Here is a 20033-nt window from a genome sequence, read left to right on the forward strand (position 1 = left end):
AGGAGTGTATTTGCCGCTTCATGGAGATTTTGCAAGTGTTTGCATGTGGAGACCAAAAATCGAAAAAAAAAACAAGCATTGGCAATGCCAACAGTTTGCGCTTTTATGTTGGCACTTGCCAGGCACAGCTGCATTGGTATTAACTGGCCATCGATGGCAGCATGTGCAAATACCTGGGCATATTGTAGCAGTACCTGGCAAGTGTCTGGCAAGTGCCTAATACTTATGCACAGGCCAAAACGGTTGGCTTTGCCAATGCTTGTTTTTAACAGGACGTCAGTGAAGGGCATGCATATTGCTTATGAATTGAGTGGGTGAAGGCAGACCTGGTAAGACATTTTTATTACACCAGCAGCAGGTTTACAACCTAGGCGACTGTTCCTGAGAAGTTATATGGTTTACGCCCTTTTGTAAATCCTATGGGCCAGATTCTCTAAGCTTTTATCTCATCACTTCCTCCAAAAACAAAAAACAGGAGCAACCCAATTCACAAAGAGCACCTGAATGTGCGCGTGTTAGATGTGCACGTTAAGATTTTCTTATTCACCTCTTTACGCATTCGTGCAAATCAGGGGGCGTTTCTGCGCAATTAAAAGCTTATTGCGAATTCCCAAACGGGATGTGCTTTTAAATGCACACAAATTATGCTGATTCCGCTGCGCCTTTTAGGAACAGGTTCAAAGGGTTGTGCACATGAGGACAGGGTCATTTCTGACCGTGTCACACATGTTTCTTTTAGTGTGACAGCTGCGTTTAAAGCCAGGATTGTCACACTGTCAGAAATACTACTTTTTGTTATTTACATTTGACAGTGACTCTAAAATACGCTCCCAGGACCCACGTGTATGAACCGCACATGAGTATCAAGAGTGCGCTAGAGCCTCCAAGAAATGCGCAGGTCGCCTTTAAGAACAGGGTGAACTGCGCATTTCGAAAACTGTCCAGTTGGAGTTGGACTGTTTTTCCCAGCTGTAGCCTGAGGGCGACCCAGAAACAATCTGCCTCTACCAGCCCCGACATATCTTCAGCCATCTCTGGTTTTGAGCCTGGGGTGGGTACGGCTCCCTCGGTGTGGGAGTGTACGCCCCCATATTGCAAATCAAAAGTCGCCACCCATACTTACATATCCTTAAACAGACAGTTGAGGTACTTTATCCCATGTGAGGGGGTGTTCTAAACCAGGAATTGGTGGCTATAAAAGCACACGCTTGAGTTATTTAGAGATATTCTTATAGGGGACATGTTCTTATATCCGGGTACAAAGGGCGATGTGGAGAGTTGTTTTATCAGGAACTTTTTTCTGCGGGAATTACTACTGCGCAGAGGGCTATATAGATAATGCAGAGGTTCGCATGGGAAGGTCCTTTAAAAGAAATTGCTTTGAAAGGGAGGGGCAGGATGAGGCCGAGAAGAGACGTTTTCCGAGAATGGGTTTCTCCTTTATTTTAGTTGTTGTTGATTTCTTAAACATAGCATAGCAGTGTCAAATGGAGTCTCCCAGACTGCATTACTCCCACAGGCCGCGGCTGCTAGGCATGTCCCCATCGGGGAAGGCTCTTATAACAGAGGGCATGAGTCGAAGAACACCTGTGGCAGCCGGGCCTGGCGCCGCGCCCCTCCTCCCTGGCATGGGGCGTGTCGCGGGATGCTGCGACAACCTGGTGTTTAGCAGTCACCCAGGCGACCAGGTGCGCTCTCTCCAGTGACAGGTTGCGTGTGCCCTGCGCACGGCTCTTCGGGCAGACGCGCTGTGTGAACAGGGCCAGGGTGTTGAAGATGGTGTCGCTCCAGGGGAACGTGGAATAAGACTGAACTGCCGCTGAGCCTACAGTCCTTCCTGCCGCCACCGACCGGTAACGCCTGGCAGCCAAAGGCACACCATGGCACCGGTGCCACCCACCCCGACCTCCAGCCTTATCGCATTATCTGATTGATCAACTGCTCCTTGCCCAGGGCTGGGCAAAGCCTATGCGGTTAATGAGTAACTGGGCGACGTCGCCCAGCCGCACGATTTGGTTCTCGTCCACGTCATATTTTAGGGTTGGGTGTTTATTGATCCCGAAGAGGACGTTGGAGTTGAGTTGAGTTGAAGTTGATGGCCGTGACCGGTTTGCTGCTGCCATGTGGCGCCATGTGGTGCCCAGCCCCTGCTGGTGACCCGGGCACCGTGGCCTTCAGGCTTCTGGGGTAAAGACCAAGGCCTTTTTGGCGGGCCCCCTCGGAGCGGGGGCGGCGCCCTCTTGGCGCCATGGCCTTCACGCGGGCCGGCCTCGGGCGCTGCGCCTGCTCCTTCTGGCTGGCCGTGGTCTTCGACGTGCTGGGCCTAGCGGTGCTGCTGACCGGCGTCTTCGCCAATGTCTACTTCTACGACTTCCTCATCTACGCCGGTGCCATCGTCATCTTCCTCAGCCTCATCTGGTGGGTCTTTTGGTACACGGGCAACATCGAGGTGCCCCCCGAGGAGCTGCTGGACGACGTGGGGCTGGCCAAGAAGGGCGCCGAGCCGGACGGCGTGCTGGGGCTGGTGCGGCGCCTTTCCCGGCGCCTGAGCCGCAGCTTCCGGCGCCCCCCCACCGCTCGCAGCCACCAGTCGCACTTCACAGCGGTGGCCCTTCCCATGTCCTCTTCGCCCACCCCGACTCTGGGGACTCTGGGGACGGTGTCTGCGGCCTTGGAGGGACGGCAAGGGGCGCTGCCCAGCTCCAGGTCGTCCCAGACCTCGCCCATCTAGAAGAGCGGGAACTGGCATACGAGTGACGGTAAGACACACGGGGCGTTCACACAGCGACCCGCCGGGACGCCGGGATGCTAGAAAGCCATTCCAAGTTTTAATGTGCATGGTATCTCTCTGCTTGCTAGGGACCAGACAACGTATTGTGCACGCGTTCTGTGACTTTATGCTAGGGGGGCTTTGGCAGGCAGGGGCATGCATGCTGGTTAAACTGGATCAGGCACATCGGGTGTAGTCTGTCCATAGCACATCTGCAATATGTGTCCAGTTGTTTACTGTTCTAGATAGGGTGTCCGGCGCATTCTAGCCATGCAAGGAGAGCTCATCTAGGATGTTTTGATGGTTGTATACTAATTGACCTTTTCACAATTGACCTTGGGAGAATTGACCTAATTTAGGTCAATTAGGACATGAATGCAGAGGAAACCCCCACCCAATCAAAAAACCCCTGCAGCCCCCAATTCCCTTATATTATTTATAATCCAAAACCAACCCAATACATATATAAAATAACTAAAATAATATAAAGGTTAATTGTGCAGAAGGTCAATTAGGACCACTATAATTAGGTCAATTGTTCAAAAGATCAATTGTAAAAAGTCAATTTAGGTAATACCGTTTTGATTTGTTCTGCGGGCGCATCTAGTGCATTGTGTCCGGGCCAGCAGGCTTCCCCTGGATAAGGTTGTCCAGCTACGGGCCTACGTTTGCAGTATTATGTCCCGTTTTTATGGCCACCTCCGGAAATGCGCTACAGTTTTAGAGGCCACAGCTTAAATGTATAAAACGGCGTAAGAGCAAGTCCACAGAAGAGCGAGAAAGAGGACTGGAGGTGTGCACCGGAAATCAAATAATGAGAGGTATAAGGACTCAGTCCAATCGTACACCTACGGTGTAGTTTAAGTGGGGGATGAGAAGGGCGCTGAGACAGGCAGTTTAATGATAATGATTTGTTATTTAAATAGAAGTTTTGCCAAAGTGCTGCCCATGTAACATTTTACATTCAATTATCACCTAACCAAAGTTGGTACTCATTTATTGACCTCTGAAGAATGAAAGGCTGAGTTGGCCTTGCCGGGTTTTAAACCTACCACCTGCAGATCAGACACAGATCACAGCAGCGGGCGCTCAACTTGCTGAGCTATCTCAGAGGCTATAAAAAAACATATACCTACTGATTGTAGCCTTGAGACAGCCACCATCCAGGTAGTGGATGATAACCTCGACATCATGGATACGGGCGACTCATGCCTCTTCGTCCTCCTTGACCTCTCGGTTGAATTTGTTGTCGATCATTACATCCTCCACCCGACAGGAGTGGATTCTCTGGTACTGTCCTGAACATCTCAAACATATAGATGCAGAAGGGCTGTGAGCCTATTGCAGAGGAGTCTAGAACCAAGAAGTCTGGGGAATCAAAACCCTAAAGATTTTCCTCAGTGAAGCAGAGTCAATGCATGGAAACCAGCGCAGGAAATGGGCTGGAATAAGACTGAGCAGCACTCTGGCACGACAAGTCTTGCCAGAGATCTGCCCTGTCCCCAGACCTAGGGGCATGCCTACAACACTCACAGATGTGCTCTGAAGCAACTTCATCGCAAGTGCATGTTCACAATACGATCCTCCCTGCAAGATCTGTCCTAAAGCTGAGTTATCACATGCACGAGCAACCCACGTTTTAACAAGCAGACAGTTTCAGTAGACTCGGCAAGGGAAACTGAATACAGAAACAGCCAAACCCTCACATACTTGTTACAGCTGTCCTAGCTGGTATATATGGCCTGCAATGTACAGAATGTTTTCCTTAGGGTGAGTAGTGTAACCAATGAAAACTGCAGAGCGCAACATCCGGGGTGTGAATGGCATTCAAACATTTTAATCGGTAGATCCCTGCTGCTATGCAGCAGATATCCAGATGAAAAATGAAAAAAGAAAAAAAGATTGCCGCCACCATATGGGAAAGGGACAAAGTCCCCTTTCCATGTCTAGTCCCCTTTCCATGTTTATGGCAGTGGCCAGATGGGAGGAGCTCCAGGACCGAAGCATTGCGCTCCGGTCCCGGTCCTGCAGGTAAGTGAAGGGGGTGGGGAGGCAACAGGGAGAGAGGCTCCCTGTTGCCTTCACGCAATGATAAAAAAAGAAGAAAAAAAGCACCACCCGGGGAAGGGCCTCGGGTGGCTGGGACAGTGGGCGGGGATTGTGAATCCTCACCCTTCCTCAGGTGCTAATACTGAGTCACTTTAAGACATGTTTCAAATGTAAAATTGTGGACATTCTTATGTTCCCATAATGCTCTTTGCTTTTATGCAAATAGCCAGGATTGGGTTCTATGGAGAGATAGTTTAGTACGTGGCCTAGTCTGGGGCCATGCCCCTCAGCCCCACCCCCATCTTCCACCCAGCCCCACCCCTCCAAGGATGAGAGGGTTCCCCCCAGTACATTTTTAACAACTCTTGCAGAGAGGGGTGGGGCAATGCCAGGAACAGTCTTAAAAGAATGATACCCAGCCTAGACACTGGAATCATCATAGTCTCAGAGCAAATCAAGTGCTGGAGTGCAGTGGTGTCGCTAGGATGGGGCTGGGGGGCACGGGCCCCTCTTCTGAAATCCTGTGCCCCCCTGATCCCCCCCCCTACAGTCAGTGGCATACCGAGCGGGGGGGCAGGGAAGGCAAGCTGCCCCCCTCTACCCCCCAGAGGCTCTTTTGAGAGCAAGACCAGGATATTTGTCTGTGGGACACCTCTCCTGTTAGGCACCTCAATGAGGGTGCCCAGCAGGAGAGGTGTCCCGCTGAGAGGGCTATGTGTGTCAAGCAATTCCTGCTCAGCACGCTCATTTGTCCTGACAGCAGGGCACTTTACCTTTTCTAAACGGGAGAGGTGTCCCGCTGCCTGTCAACAGAGCATTTTGTTGTGAGCCATTAGGCACTGATGGGATGGAGTGGGGTACTATTAGCAGGGACTTTTGTCCTTTTAGAAATGTGAATGGGAGGGAGTGATCAGCAGTGAGAAGGGTGCATAGTACTGCAGGCTTTATGAAATGACTATGGCTTTAAAACCCAAGGGGGATTTGTTAGGCTCTTATTAATCTACAAGATGTTATTGAGACTTTGCATACAGGATGGGGAGAATAAAACTAAAGCCATACTCTTATTGCTTAACATATTTCTATGACAATATATATAGTGTATAGTTTACTATGAAAGATAGTTTATTATGTAATGTAATTTGCTTACAAGGCATTGCTATTAATAAAGTATTATTTAAGCACAAGAAATCCAAAGCAAAACCTTGTCTTTAGAGAGTCAGGGGTAGCGCTGTACGATATATCGAGTTTCGGAGATATACCTGTATATCGATATAGGATGAGACAATAGCGTTTACACGCCCGCTCTGGATATTCTCAGTGCTCTGGCCACATTTGCACTAAGCATTTATCCCACAAAGACACAGCTGAGAAAGGAGCCCGCAGCCCTAATTGTGATCTGCACAGACCTTCCAGAAAAGCACCCGCAGCCATATGCCCGTGGGTATTAATGGCACACTTCTGAAAGGCCACCTACAGCAGATGCGAATGGGACGAAATATGGACACGGTATCATTTCAAAGTGCATAAAATGGCAGGTGTCCATTACCAGCCAAAGACAACAGGCAACATCTGAACAAATTGCCCATGGAGGCGCGAAACCAGGAGTGAACTGGGCTGGTGCTGTGTGTGCGCGCTTTTAGAATAAAAATGTCCCTTTGTATTTCTTAACATGGAACGTCTTATCCAAACGAATGGTCTCTTAAATGGGCATCACTGGGAAATCGCACCCACTTTAAGTGCTCTGCCAGAAGAGAGAGTGATAAGCAGTCAGGGGGAAGGGGTAATTTGTCTTTAGAGAGTCAGGGGTAGCACTGGACGATATACCGAGTTTTGGAGATATACCTGTATATCGATATAGGATGAGACAATAGCGTTTACATCAAGATATATACATGTATACAAGAGAAGTGCTTGCTGTATAATGCACGATTTCTTCCTCCCCGGGGCGACTTTGGACTACTTTGCCCACGTCAATTTGGGAAAAGCATAAACGTTGCCCTTTTACACGCAGCCGCCTACTTTTGTCTGGGGCCCCCTCTGTGCCCCCCCTGCATTTCATTCCTGGAGACGCCGCTGCTGGCGCGTGACCTGAGTTTGTGCTACTGTGTCAGGCAGGGGACTGGAAAGACTGGTTGGGCCTGGGCGGCCTTATCTGGCGACAGTATCTATAGGGCTCGGTCTGTGGAGGTATGTGCTCAGGGCTGCAGTCGCTACTCGCTAAAGGGAGGGTGGGGGGGTGGTGTGCGAGCGAGGGAAAGGCTCAGGTCTGCTTCCCCGTAGAGTTAATGATTGGCAGCAGCCAGAGGCCTGCAGGTTAAATTGCTCTGTTCTGCTTGGGGCTGGGGTGTGCGCACCCAGCAGGCGGGAAGCTCACCTCTTACAGGTCGGCTAAAGCACAGGCACCTACGGTACAGGCGAAGCATTGCAAACTGTCCTCCCGGCTTTCCTTACACAAGACAAGCACAGAACGGCAAAGCTGCCTTGTTAAAAACAAGCACAGCTTAGACATCAGCAGTGCAGCCAACCTTCATACACAGAACATGTACAGCGCATGCACCCTTCCAAGCTTTCCCTTCACAGAACAGGGACATCACAGGCAGCAGCAGCAGCAGCACAAGGTTCCCTTCAATATGAACAAGCACAGTACTGATGCAAACTTCCTTCATACTCAGAGAATGTGCAGCACAGGCAGCAAACGTGCACACCTCGCTGACACAGACATCAGCGCAAGATTCCCTCTCTAAAAACACATGCACGGTATAGCAGATAGCAGCAGCGCAAGCTTCCCTCTCTAATAACACATACACGGTATAGCAGATATCCGCAGCGCACGCTTCCCTCTCTAAAACCACATGCAAGGTATAGCAGATAGCAGCAGTGCAAGCGTCCCTCTCTAAAACACATACACGGTATAGCAGATAGCAGCAGCGCAAGCTTCCCTCTCTAAAACCACATACACGGTATAGCAGATAGCAGCAGCGCACGCTTCCCTCTCTAAAACCACATACAAGGTATAGCAGATAGCAGCAGCGCACGCTTCCCTCTCTAAAAACACATACACGGTATAGCAGATAGCAGCAGCGCAAGCTTCCCTCTCTAAAAACACATACACGGTATAGCAGATAGCAGCAGCGCAAGCTTCCCTCTCTAAGAACACATACACGGTATAGCAGATATCAGCAGCGCAAGCTTCCCTCTCTAAAACCACATGCAAGGTATAGCAGATAGCAGCAGTGCAAGCTTCCCTCTCTAAAAACACATGCAAGGTATAGCAGATAGCAGCAGCGCAAGCTTCCCTCTCTAAGAACACATACACGGTATAGCAGATATCAGCAGCGCAAGCTTCCCTCTCTAAGAACACATACACGGTATAGCAGATATCAGCAGCGCACGCTTCCCTCTCTAAGAACACATACAAGAAGGTATAGCAGATAGCAGCGCAAGCTTCCCTCTCTAAAACACATACACTGTATAGCAGATACCAGCAGCGCAAGCTTCCCTCTCTAAGAACACACACACACGGTATAGCAGATATCAGCAGCGCAAGCTTCCCTCTCTAAGAACACACACACACGGTATAGCAGATATCCGCAGCGCACGCTTCCCTCTCTAAAACCACATGCAAGGTATAGCAGATAGCAGCAGTGCAAGCTTCCCTCTCTAAAACACATACACGGTATAGCAGATATCAGCAGCGCAAGCTTCCCTCTCTAAGAACACATACACGGTATAGCAGATATCAGCAGCGCACGCTTCCCTCTCTAAGAACACATACAAGAAGGTATAGCAGATAGCAGCAGCGCAAGCTTCCCTCTCTAAGAACACACACACACGGTATAGCAGATATCAGCAGCGCAAGCGTCCCTCTCTAAGAACACACACACACGGTATAGCAGATATCAGCAGCGCAAGCGTCCCTCTCTAAGAACACATACACTGTATAGCAGATATCAGCAGCGCAAGCTTCCCTCTTTAAGAACACACACACACGGTATAGCAGATATCAGCAGCGCAAGCGTCCCTCTCTAAGAACACATACACGGTATAGCAGATATCAGCAGCGCAAGCTTCCCTCTCTAAGAACACATACACGGTATAGCAGATATTAGCAGCGCACGCTTCCCTCTCTAAGAACACATACACGAAGGTATAGCAGATAGCAGCCACGCAAGCTTCCCTCTCTAAGAACACACACACACGGTATAGCAGATATCAGCAGCGCAAGCGTCCCTCTCTAAGAACACACACACACGGTATAGCAGATATCAGCAGCGCAAGCGTCCCTCTCTAAGAACACATACACTGTATAGCAGATATCAGCAGCGCAAGCTTCCCTCTTTAAGAACACACACACACGGTATAGCAGGTATCAGCAGCGCAAGCTTCCCACTCTAAGAACACATACACGGTATAGCAGATATCAGCGCAAGCTTCCCTCTCTGAGAACACATACAAGAAGGTATAGCAGATAGCAGCAGCGTAAGCTTCCCTCTCTAAGAACACATACACGGTATAGCAGATATCAGCAGTGCACGCTTCCCTCTCTAAGAACACATACACGGTATAGCAGATTTCAGCGCAAGCTTCCCTCTCTGAGAACACATACACGAAGGTATAGCAGATAGCAGCCACGCAAGCGTCCCTCTCTAAAAACACATACACAGTATAGCAGATTTCAGCAGCGCACGCTTCCCTCTCTAAGAACACATAAAAGAAGGTATAGCAGATAACAGCAGTGCAAGCTTCCCTCTCTAAAACACATACAGGGTATAGCAGATAGCAGCAGCGCAAGCTTCCCTCTCTAAGAACACATATAAGGTAGAGCAGATATCGGCAGCGCAAGCTTCCTTCTCTAAGAACACATACAAGGTATAGCAGATATTAGCAGTACAAGCTTCCCTCTCTGAAAACACATACAGGGTATAGCAGATAGCAGCAGCGCAAGCTTCCCTCTAGCAGATATCAGCAGTGCACGCTTCCCTCTCTAAGAACACATACACGGTATAGCAGATATCAGCAGCGCAAGCTTCCCTCTCTAAGAACACATACACGGTATAGCAGATATCAGCAGCGCAAGCTTCCCTCTCTAAGAACACATACACGGTATAGCAGATAGCAGCAGTGCAAGCCTCCCTCTCTAAGAAAACATAAACCGTATAGCAGATATCAGCAGCGCAAGCCTCCCTCTTTAAGAACACATAAACGAAGGTATAACAGATATCAGCAGCGCAAGCTTCCCTCTCTAAGAACACATACCCGGTATAGCAGATAGCAGCAGCGCACGCTTCCCTCTCTAAGAACACATACACGGTATAGCAGATATCAGCAGCGCAAGCTTCCCTCTCTAAGAACACATACACAAAGGTATAGCAGATATCAGCAGCGCAAGATTCCCTCTCTAGGAACACATAAACGGTATAGCAGATACCAGCAGCGCAAGCTTCCCTCTCTAAGAACACATAGACGAAGGTATAGCAGATAGCAGCCACGCAAGCTTCCCTCTCTAAGAACACATACACGGTATAGCAGATATCAGCAGCGCAAGCTTCCCTCTCTAAGAACACATACACAAAGGTATAGCAGATATCAGCAGCGCAAGATTCCCTCTCTAGGAACACATAAACGGTATAGCAGATACCAGCAGCGCAAGCTTCCCTCTCTAAGAACACATAGACGAAGGTATAGCAGATAGCAGCCACGCAAGCTTCCCTCTCTAAGAACACATACACGGTATAGCAGATATTAGCAGCGCACGCTTCCCTCTCTAAGAACACATACACGAAGGTATAGCAGATAGCAGCCACGCAAGCTTCCCTCTCTAAGAACACACACACACGGTATAGCAGATATCAGCAGCGCAAGCGTCCCTCTCTAAGAACACACACACACGGTATAGCAGATATCAGCAGCGCAAGCGTCCCTCTCTAAGAACACATACACTGTATAGCAGATATCAGCAGCGCAAGCTTCCCTCTTTAAGAACACACACACACGGTATAGCAGGTATCAGCAGCGCAAGCTTCCCACTCTAAGAACACATACACGGTATAGCAGATATCAGCGCAAGCTTCCCTCTCTGAGAACACATACAAGAAGGTATAGCAGATAGCAGCAGCGTAAGCTTCCCTCTCTAAGAACACATACACGGTATAGCAGATATCAGCAGTGCACGCTTCCCTCTCTAAGAACACATAAAAGAAGGTATAGCAGATAACAGCAGTGCAAGCTTCCCTCTCTAAAACACATACAGGGTATAGCAGATAGCAGCAGCGCAAGCTTCCCTCTCTAAGAACACATATAAGGTATAGCAGATATCGGCAGCGCAAGCTTCCTTCTCTAAGAACACATACAAGGTATAGCAGATATTAGCAGTACAAGCTTCCCTCTCTGAAAACACATACAGGGTATAGCAGATAGCAGCAGCGCAAGCTTCCCTCTAGCAGATATCAGCAGTGCACGCTTCCCTCTCTAAGAACACATACACGGTATAGCAGATATCAGCAGCGCAAGCTTCCCTCTCTAAGAACACATACACGGTATAGCAGATATCAGCAGCGCAAGCTTCCCTCTCTAAGAACACATACACGGTATAGCAGATATCAGCAGCGCAAGCTTCCCTCTCTAAGAACACATACACAGAATAGCAGATATCAGCAGCGCACGCTTCCCTCTCTAAGAACACATACACGGTATAGCAGATATCAGCAGCGCAAGCTTCCCTCTCTAAGAACACATACACAAAGGTATAGCAGATATCAGCAGCGCAAGATTCCCTCTCTAGGAACACATAAACGGTATAGCAGATACCAGCAGCGCAAGCTTCCCTCTCTAAGAACACATAGACGAAGGTATAGCAGATAGCAGCCACGCAAACTTCCCTCTCTAAGAACACATACACGGTATAGCAGATATCAGCAGCGCAAGCTTCCCTCTCTAAGAACACATAGACGAAGGTATAGCAGATATCAGCAGCGCAAGATTCCCTCTCTAGGAACACATAAACGGTATAGCAGATACCAGCAGCGCACGCTTCCCTCTCTAAGAACACATACACGATATAGCAGATATCAGTAGCGCAAGCTTCCCTCTCTAAGAACACATACACATAATAGCATATATCAGCAGCGCACGCTTCCCTCTCTAAGAACACATACACGGTATAGCAGATATCAGCGCAAGCTTCCCTCTCTGAGAACACATACAAGAAGTATAGCAGATATCAGCAGTGCAAGCTTCCCTCTCTAAGAACACATACACAGAATAGCAGATATCAGCAGCGCACGCTTCCCTCTCTAAGAACACATACACAAAGGTATAGCAGATATCAGCAGCGCAAGCTTCCCTCTCTAAGAACACATACAAGAAGGTACACCAGTGCTTGCTTCCCTCACACACCAGAGAGAGACAGCACCGGCAGCACCAGTGCTTGCTTCCCTCCCACACAAGAGAGAGACAGCAGCGGCAGCACCAGTGCTTGCTTCCCTCACACACCAGAGAGAGACCGCACCGGCAGCACAAGTGCTTGCTTCCCTCACACACCAGAGAGAAACAGCACAGGCAGTAGCAGTACAGGCTTTCCTCACACACCAAAGAGAGACAGCACCGGCAGCACCAGTGCTTGCTTCCCTCACACACCAGAGAGAGACAGTACTGGCAGCACCAGTGCTTGCTTCCCTCACACACCAGAGAAAGACAGTACTGGCAGCACCAGTGCAGGCTTCCCTCACACACCAGAGAGAGACAGCACTGGCAGCAGCAGTACATGCTTCCCTCATACATCAAAGAGAGAGACAGCACCGGCAGCAGCAGTACATGCTTTTCCCGCACACCAAAGAGAGACAGCACAGGCAGCAACAGCGCATGCTTCTCTCACACACCAAAGAGAGACAGCGCCGGCAGCACCAGTGCTTGCTTCCCTCACACACCAGAGAGAGACAGCACCGGCATCACCAGTGCTTGCTTCCCTCAAACACCAGAGAGAGACAGCACCGGCAGCAGCAGTACAGGCTTCCCTTGCACACCAAAGAGAGAGCACCGGCAGCACCAGTGCTTGCTTCCCTCACACACCAGAGAGAGACAGCACCGGCAGCAGCAGTACAGGCTTTTCTCACACACCAGAGAGACCGCACCGGCAGCAGCAGAACATGCTTCCCTCACACACCAGAGAGAGACAACACCGGCAGCAGCAGTACAGGCTTTCCTCACACACCAGAGAGAGGCAGCAGCAGCAGAGCATGCTTTCCTCACACACCAAAGAGAGAGAGCACTGGCAGCAGCAGTGCAGGCTTCCCTCACACACCAAAGAGAGACAGCACTGGCAGCAGCAGTGCAGGCTTCCCTCACACATCAAAGAGAGACAGCACCGGCAGCAGCAATACAGGCTTCCCTCACACACCAAAGAGAGACAGCACCGGCAGCACCAGTGCTTGCTTCCCTCACACACCAGAGAGAGACAGTACCGGCAGCACCAGTGCTTGCTTCCCTCACACACCAGAGAGAGACAGCACAGGCAGCAGCAGTACAGGCTTTCCTCACACACCAGAGAGAGACAGCACCGGCAGCAGCAGAACATGCTTCCCTCACACATCAAAGAGAGAGCACCGGCAGCAGCAGTGCAGGCTTCCCTCACACACCAGAGAGAGACAGCACCGGCAGTAGCAGTACAGGCTTCCCTCACACACCAAAGAGAGACAGCACCGGCAGCAGCAGTACATGCTTCCCTCACACACCAAAGAGAGACAGCACCGGCAGCAGCAGTACAGGCTTCCCTCACACACCAAAGAGAGACAGCACCGGCAGCAGCAGTACAGGCTTCCCTCACACACCAAAGAGAGACAGCACCGGCAGCAGCAGTACAGGCTTCCCTCACACATCAAAGAGAGAGACAGCACCGGCAGCAGCAGTACAGGCTTCCCTCACACATCAAAGAGAGAGACAGCACCGGCAGCAGCAGTACATTTTTCCCTCACACACCAGAGAGAGACAGCACCGGCAGCAGCAGTACAGGCTTCCCTCACACACCAGAGAGAGACAGCACCGGCAGCAGCAGTACATGCTTCCCTCACACATCAAAGAGAGAGACAGCACCGGCATCAGCAGTACATGCTTCCCTCACACACCAAAGAGAGACAGCACCGGCAGCAGCAGTACATGCTTCCCGCACACACCAGAGAGAGACAGCACCGGCAGCAGCAGTACATGCTTCCCCTCACACATCAAAGAGAGAGACAGCACCGGCATCAGCAGTACATGCTTCCCTCACACATCAAAGAGAGAGACAGCATCGGCAGCAGCAGTACATGCTTTACTCACACACCAGAGAGAGACAGAACCGGCAGCAGCAGTACAGGCTTCCCTCACACACCAGAGAGAGACAGCACCGGCAGCAGCAGTAAGGCTTTCCTCACACACCAGAGAGAGAATCAGCACCGGCAGCACCAGTGCTTGCTTCCCTCACACATCAGAGAGAGACAGCACTGGCAGCAGCAGTGCAGGCTTCCCTCACACACCAGAGACAGAACCGGCAGCAGCAATGCTTCCCTCACACACCAGAGAGAGACAGCACCGGCAGCAGCAGTAAGGCTTTCCTCACACACCAGAGAGAGAATCAGCACCGGCAGCACCAGTGCTTGTTTCCATCACACACCAGAGAGAGACAGCACCAGCAGCACCAGTGCATGCTTCCCTCACACACCAGAGAGAGACAGCACCAGCAGCACCAGTGCATGCTTCCCTCACACACCAGAGAGACAGCACCGGCAGCACCAGTGCATGCTTCCCTCACACACCAGAGAGAGACAGCACCGGCATCACCAGTGCTTGCTTCCCTCACACACCAGAGAGAGACAGCACCGAGTACAGGCTTTCCTCACACAAAGAATGGGTGCAGCTGCAGTGTAAGTGTCCCTCACAGACAGAAAGAGACAGCGCAGGCAGCACGGCCATAACCTGGGCATTTGTCCATCAGCTATACCATATGCATCACCCATTACTCATTCTTGCCAGCCCCTTTCCTTTCCCCTCCAGTAAGGTGCTGAATGAGACGTTTTCCTTTGGTTTGGCATAACAAGGCCGCAGATTTATTTTCACACATATCTATAACCACAGCAAACAGATATTGAAAATAGCTCCAAAGATGCAGCAACTGCTCCTCGTCCTGCTTCCCCCTTTTTATCCATGTCCATTGCAGGCCCAACTCCCCCAAGACCTTCGAGTCTGAGAACCGCCTGCCCCTGCAGGTATTTGCGGACTGGGGGAGCGCCGTTTGTTGGGGGGAAGCTGAGCCCCAATTGCTACCGCCAGGCACCCCCGCCGTTTAGGCTCCCAGGAGGCGCGGTCCAGAATGGGCGAAGCCCCTTCCGGTTTAGCAATGGCTCATTCGGAGTCTTTCTGTTCTCATTGGTCGCCACAACACCGCCTGGTCCTCCTGCGACAACGACGTCCAGGCTCTGCCTCAGCTGTAGGGTGGGAGGGTGGGAAACGAAAATCCTCTCATGCTTGGCGGGCGCCCGGCTGCTGGAAGAGCTGCAAGTGCTCCTGTGCCGGGCGCCTGCCGCTTATGAATCCCCAGCTCCTCCCCTTTCTTTTGTTGCCCTTCGTGGGCTTTTGCAGCGCTTGACGCTCTTTTTTCTGCCTCTTGCCGCCCTCTCCCCTGCCCCCGCGGGGGGAGGGACGAGAGAGCGGAAGGAGGAAGGCCCCTGCCCCGGTTATCGGGGTGCCTCCTCCATTTCCCTTCGGGTCTCCGTTCGTCACCTTCATAACCTGGGCATTTGTCCATCAGCTATACCATATGCATCACCCATTACTCATTCTTGCCAGCCCCTTTCCTTTCCCCTCCAGTAAGGTGCTGAATGAGACGTTTTCCTTTGGTTTGGCATAACAAGGCCGTAGATTTATTTTCACACATATCTATAACCACAGCAAACAGATATTGAAAATAGCTCCAAAGATGCGGCGACTGCTCCTCGTCCTGCTTCCCCCTTTTTATCCATGTCCATTGCAGGCCCAACTCCCCCAAGACCTTCGAGTCTGAGAACCGCCTGCCCCTGCAGGTATTTACGGACTGGGGGAGCGCCGTTTGTTGAGGGGAAGCTGAGCCCCAATTGCTACCGCCAGGCACCCCCGCCGTTTAGGCTCCCAGGAGGCGCGGTCCAGAATGGGCGAAGCCCCTTCCGGTTTAGCAATGGCTCATTCGGAGTCTTTCTGTTCTCATTGGTCGCCACAACACCGCCACGCCAAAGGTGGGTTACCGCCCACCGTGGCTCCCCCTTTTCCTAATTTGTAACTCTAGAAAGTTCTGTGTACACCTTGCTGCCCGGTGCCAGTCCTTCTATCCTTCTTTGACCAGGGATGTCACCTTTGCCAGTTGTGCCTGATCCTGGGGTACCTCAGCCCCCCCCAACTTTCCATCCTCCTTGACCTGTTCTCGCACCACCGGCTCCTGGTTCTGCCACTGCTTTGAAGCCAACTGCCTCCTTCTCTTCCAACCATCTCCTTACTAGGCACAACTCTCCCAACACTCCGTGCCTGGTAACACCCTGCCCCTGCAGGTGTTTTTTAGGGGTGAGAGAGCGCCATTTGTTCGAGGAGGCTGAGCCCTCGTTGCCAACCCCAGACGCCCCTGCCGTTTTTAGGCTCCCAAGAGGCGCTGGTCCGACTCTGTTCCTTGCATTATCCAACCATCTCCTTCGTAGGCACAACTCTCTCAACCCTCCGTGCCTGATACCTCCCTGCCCTTGAAGGTGTTTTCGGGCTGAGAGAAAGCCATTTGTTCGAGGAAGCGGAGCCCTCGCTGCCACCACCAGACGCCCCTGCCGTGTTAGGCTCCCAAGAGGCGCTGGTCCGACTCCCGAGTAGTGGAGTCTATACACGAAGCTACTGTACATACTGACTTCTCTTTTGGTTCAACTTATCCCACCTTTTGCCACATACTAGTGGTGTTATATTGATTCCACCGAACTGACCCATGTGCGCAAGCCCAATATATTGCGTTGTGTATTAGTAACTTTCCTGACCACTTCTGCAGCCCAATGGCTAGCCTGAGCCCTCACCCCCGCATCAATGCCCTTGCAACTACCAGGCCCTGCGGTGATAAGGTACACCACCATGGCCCAGCCTGGACAACCTGTTTTATAGGGTATGCCCTCCTGTGCATTGACCTCGGTGGATCGGCCACTGACCTGAGTGCCCCAGCAACCTTCACCCCCTGGCCAATTCAGATATGTCCCATCCCATGCCCACTAGAATCTGCCCAGATATCGTTGCCTACAAGGGTATCCATCTACCTCCGTGCCCTTATTGCCTCCCCGGCCTATTCTCCCATCCTCTCCTAACCTGCTTTATATCATTTGGAACGTTGGTGGGAGGATAGGTTTTTTCTAATGCGCTTAATACCCAGAGGTTCCCAAGCGCTAACATGGGATCAAACTTTTGTTGCTCTGTGTCATCTTGCTTCCAAGTCCAGCCTGCTCCCCCTGAGCTGACCTCACCTGAAAAATTATCACTTGATGTAAAGATTGTGCCTGGCTCTCGTTTTCCCCGCATCAAACCCATTGAATTTCCAAAGACCAAGAGGACGCTGAACCTAAAAATAAAAATTAAATTAATTTAGCATTTCTACAGCGCTACAAACCCTCCGGTGTCTGAGCGCTGCTTATTATTGACCAGTGTGTGGTGCTCATTTATCAACCTCGGAAGGATAAAAAGGCTGAGTTTGCCTCTGCCGGGCTCCATTGTCTTTCAGCCTTGAAGTCTGAAACCGTATTATCCCACAAAAAGGTTCCTAATCTTAGACCTTAAACTTATGCTTATGGCGGCAGCTCTGAGTCATTCTGAGTGTAATTACCCTTAATTGTCACATTAAACTGGCATGGCGGCCGGGAAGCGTGCAAGTGTTGACCGCAATAACCTACGCCAAATAAATGAATCCACTTTAAAAACTCTTTATCCTTCATAATGGTGCGGCATTGCATGGAAAAGGTCCACCCCTTAGCTACACCGAAGCCCAACCTGCAGGCTTTTTCAATGCTTGTTGATGCATTCGGGGATTCAGACCTATAACGCGAGGCAATGGGGAGAACTCTGCCCACCATTAAAATCAATTCAAATGTGCAGCGCCCGAAGCCCATTGGGACATACACTATGGGTACTCAGCACCGCATTAATTACCTTATCCTTTCTGCTGTGCCTGTCCTCTTGGTACGCCGCCAAGAAAGCAGTGCACGGCCACAGCACCCTGTCTACCCTTCCGTGCTACGTAAAACGCAGATGTAGTGCTCAAAGAAACATGTCCACCCTGCCCCTCGAATATTCTCAGCTTTTTCTGTCCTGGAAAATGAACTGACGCGTGCTTCAAATCGAGGCGATAAAGCATTGCCCCTTGTATTTCCTCCACCCATTCCCCGCACCCTGTTTCAAATGACCCCAACGGGATTTGTCCAAGATCACACCATTCCGGTCACGAGGGAATGCTCACTCCAAAGTAATCACTTTCGTCTAGAACTGAAAAGATAAAGGAACAGGAGTTCCTGGGCGGGTGGCTGGAGTGGGGCATTGTGACTTTGTCATTCCAGTTGAGAGAAAGAGATTGCAATCTAATCGTAATGCATCCAAAATGTCCCGTTTGAAAGTGGGGACACTCACTAGGTCGACCTAGCCTGCGTTCCCCACGCGGGACACTAATACAGCGCATAAGCCGTGACACTGAAGCTCACACCAGAGCGCCGAATATCTCTAGGCCGCCCCTTACTTTGCACTGCCAACGTTGAACCACATAATTCCAATTCACCCATCATGCCGACCGCTCCCCATTAGTAATAAACGGCAAATACCTTCAATATGTAACTTGCAGGCAATTAGACAATACAACTCGCACGACCGCATTGCGTTCGCCTGTAGACTTGCATTCCCTTGGGGAGCCCGCGGGAACCGCAATCTGTGCATGTAGACAGGGCTCTGGGGTCGCCTCGCGCCTCTCTATTAAACCCCTTGCTATTCATGAAAACCCCTGCAAGAACGGTTTGCCCCACACCGTGGAATTTGTCAAACCTTAGGTAATAAGTAACGTTGCTATACTTAAGCCCCCGTCACGCGTGCCCCCAGTGCTGATTCCTGAACAAACTAGAGAGAGCCCAATACGCTATACATTTCAGACAAAACATCCACTTCTTCAGATATTCACCTCGTTTTAAGACGCCCCTTGCCTGATTACAGTGACTGCACCCGCGTCCAGCACCATAACTCCCTAGCAGTGGTATTTACCTTTGTCTTTGCAACACTCTGGTGAGTTCCGCTCCCTCCTCACTGCAAATGGCCATCTCCTTCCCTGGAACGCCTCCTCCTAACCCTCAATATTGCCTGTAACAGCAATTCCCACTCCCATCGCGCGCATTTTCCTGTTCCCGTTTGTCGACCTAAGCGCGCCCTAGTTTAGAATGCTGCGCCCAACGTCGTTCGCCCAGAGGTCCCCAAACGCGATCGGTGGGGTGTCCCACCATTTGCCCCACCCATCTGCCAGGATGCGGTATTCCCCGCCTCCCCCTTCCTATCTCTGGCGCCAGCACCCGAATTGCTTCGATGCCGGCGATTCCAAGTAAACCCCAAATCCGTGTCCAGTGAAGGCCGAAATCGCGCACTAACTGTTTAAATATCTCCTTGATGTCCCGTTGCACATCTCCTACCCCCGTGGCTTCTGATCTAAGAGCCCCTTGTTACTACCTACTCGTGTCCTTGTTGGCAGTATACTCTACACGTTACATATATATTCAACGTCGTTATTATTTATATATATATCTTTAACGAATCGCCACGTTCACGTTCCTGGGAAAAACCTAATTCATAGTACAATGCCACACGTGTGATGAACTTGTACCTGCCGTACAGCCTACTGCCTCGCCGCCATTGGCCGCGTGGCTTCACCTCACTCGCCCCCTAACCTATAGCCGCACAGGGGTCTCCAGAATTTCGGTAGTGCGACCGCTGCAACAACACCGACCAGCCCCGCTGGACCCGTTGAGCCCATACTTCCCGTCACCCATCAGCCCGTTACTTCCACCGTATTACGGCCACCAAAACAGACTCGCCAGCTGGGCACCTTATTGCCACTTCATTCGCTTACCTTACCCACATTATACCTGTGCCTTGGCGCTTTTGCCCACTGCATTTCGGTGTATGTAGTCCCGGGGGTGGATGTGTAGTATCAAAACTTGACCCATCC

At 50.9% G+C, this 20033-nt stretch overlaps 1 long non-coding RNA gene across 1 annotated transcript in view; it reads left to right on the top strand.

Moving 5' to 3' along the window:
- The first annotated feature begins 3196 nt into the window (after positions 1-3196).
- LOC138581392 (uncharacterized) overlaps positions 3197-20033 on the top strand; it is a 65022-nt gene continuing 48185 nt past the window's right edge. The window contains exon 1 of the long non-coding RNA XR_011304544.1: positions 3197-3591. This is a non-coding gene — a long non-coding RNA (uncharacterized lncRNA). The remainder of the gene's footprint in view (positions 3592-20033) is intronic.

Source organism: Ambystoma mexicanum, chromosome 3p, assembly GCF_040938575.1.
Source record: "Ambystoma mexicanum isolate Mex_15411 chromosome 3p, UKY_AmexF1_1, whole genome shotgun sequence".
Classification (NCBI taxonomy): Eukaryota; Metazoa; Chordata; class Amphibia; order Caudata; family Ambystomatidae; genus Ambystoma; species Ambystoma mexicanum.